Genomic DNA, 2,855 nt, shown 5'->3' with positions numbered 1-2,855 from the left:
AACTGGAGAAAAATTTCTCTCTTTTGACTTTTGACCAATCTGACCCAACTGGTGCAAAATTTCTCTCTTTTGTGTCTACTAACCCTCTTAAGCCTTCAAGACACTCAAACCCCACCAAGACTCACCTCTCTACACCCACTGTTGACAGCTGCTAATGGTCTACTAACTCAAGAATATCTTTTCCTTCAATTCTGCCCCAATGTTGATAGTTGCTAACAGCTAGACCTAGCTCAAATCTTTCCTCTTCAGTACAAAGAAACTAAAAACACTTCTAAACACCACGATTAACCCCTATTGGGCCTCAAGTGATCTAGGATAGCTTCCTTCTGACTTGTCATAGTCTTTAGCTGGCACCTAGACCACTAGCAGTGCTCAACTTGTCAGACTGACTTTTGACTTTTGTCAACCCAGACCTCACAAATGTTAAACAAGACCAGACCCATACTTTAACAACCTCAGTTGACCTATGCTGACACACAATTGATCAAGCTGCCTCTTGTAGAACTTCTTGACTCAAACACAAACTAACTGTGACACAAATCTGATTTAACAAAGGTTATCTCTTCTCATAGTTTTTTCATCTCAACAAACTACATCAAAACAGCATAACTAAAACCCAAAACATAAGATTTCATCAAACCAACACAAACACACTTCCCTATGTAAATACAATTGAGCAAATCTCAACACCTCTGAGATTTGGGAATAGAACAAAAAAGAGATAGGTGTCACAAAACCAAGGGACTTCTTCACAATTATCTCAGCTAAACCTTGTCTCAACTTCAAAAAAAACTAGAAACAACCACCATAACTGTAGTTGCACTATGCAAACAGCCACTAACAAACACTGTAGAGGATTGTTGATGAAGGCTTTGAGTTGGACCAAGTTCTAATAGAATTTCAGCCTCAGAGGTCTTAGGGAACCCACCTTTTACCTCTCACCTTTGCAACTTCTGATCTAGAAAAAACTCAAGTCATCTCAGACAAAACCTGCAGCATCTTCTGAAAACAAAATTTGTTGTAACAAATTTCTATAGAATTGTTTTCCTCTAGCCTCTCTCTCTTTCACGACTCGCTCCCGACTCTATTTCTTCTCAACACCTTTTTGACCTTCTTCTTGATTCTCTTTTATACTCTCTTCTCGATATCCAACTCACACAAAATCTAATCTTCTCTTTCTACAAATGTATTTTTCGAGTGTCTCCAATTCCAAGCTTCTCTCTACCGCCACGTCCCGCATCTATTGCCCTTCTCTTCGCAATCTTCCCTCTCTACTACATACAAGTGTACTTTTCTTCTGTTGGCTAGGGTGGCAATGACTAATTTCATTTTTTGGAAAGTGGCCACGTAACAATTATGTTTCCCTAAGGTTTATAACCATACATCAAATCATTTATTTATTTTTATTAGGATGGGGAGGGCATATCTATTGGGCATTTTCTATGGGCACAAAAAAACCTATCATATTTTGCCCAACCCTCATGGTTAGAGATTAATTCTCAACCATAATCTGCTAACTCACTAAAACAATGATCAAAGAAAAGTAAATCCAAATCCAAACAAGTATCTTCTGCATTAGCTGACACATCTACATCAGTTGGATGATTTTGTGTCGAACATCTCTACATCTTTCCGAATTATCATAATTCTATCTCAAGGGATCACTTCCTATTGTCTGGAAGAATATACTTATGTAAAAATATTTCAAATTTTTATTACTTCTCTCTAGAATATTTTCTCTCTCTAGACCAAAACAGGGTCAAACAAGATCCTTTTCCACTTCTGAAGGGGGGAATGATTACAAGAGAATAAAGGGGAGATTCTTATATCTTTACATCTCAAAAGCTGGAGACAAAAATCTTACATCCTATCCCACTTAAAAAATGTGAGATATCCTCATCTCACAACTGGAGGATAATCTCGGTAAAATCATCTTCTCATTCCTAGGGCGGTACTTAATTCCAAAAATCAAATTCGTGATAGGGAACTGAAGATTTTAGACTTAATCTCAATGGTGACATAAATCTATCCATCCTCTTTCTCCCTCCACTACATCAGCTATTTTGGGGGCTCTTGCTCTGCAACTATCTGGGGTGGGACTCTTTCTCTTCTTAGTCAAGTCTGTTTTTCCAACTTAACAAGATGCTCGAGGAATCTCAGGTGAAAAGACCACTTTATTTATAATTCTAATCAAAAAGAAATTAAACTTTAGATCCAACTGATTCTGGGGTTCCTTAAAGTTTCGTCAACCCTCTCAGAATCCTAGGATAAAGATCCCTTCTATAAGAAGAACATACAAAACTCATCATCAAAAAATAGTTCATTCATATCGTTAACACAATAATGGTCCATCAGACCAGTAATTTTTAATTATCATCTGAACATTCTCCACGGGAATTTTAGTTATACAGGTTCTCGATTCGTCATTCCACAATAGGGTCCACTGGGCCCAAGTCAAGTTGCGAACAATCTATCAGCATCATCCACTAATCTCATAGTGATCTGTTGAAAGACTTGATCGTCTATCACTGGAATTCTCTCCATTCATCATTATCATAACTTATTCAACTTATCTAATTTCAACAAGAATCCAAAAAATCATCATCCTTCAATCAGAATCCAAATCAATTCATCAATTTTCAACCAGAATTCTAAAATCATATCAACCAGCATTTGAAATCATCATCTAGGATAGCATTTTTGCTTATAACTTCAAGGTCTTAGATTCACTCATATATATATTGTCAGTAAAGAGCTGTAGTATACCCACGGTATATACGGGTAGTCACGGTCCTTGGTGTTATAAGGCAAATGTCATCATATCTAGGCCTCAAGCAAGTCGAGGATTCAACACA

Source organism: Cibotium barometz, chromosome 56, assembly GCF_041138505.1.
Source record: "Cibotium barometz isolate CiBa-2024 chromosome 56, ASM4113850v1, whole genome shotgun sequence".
Classification (NCBI taxonomy): domain Eukaryota; kingdom Viridiplantae; phylum Streptophyta; class Polypodiopsida; order Cyatheales; family Cibotiaceae; genus Cibotium; species Cibotium barometz.
Note: the sequence above shows the minus strand (reverse complement) of the source record.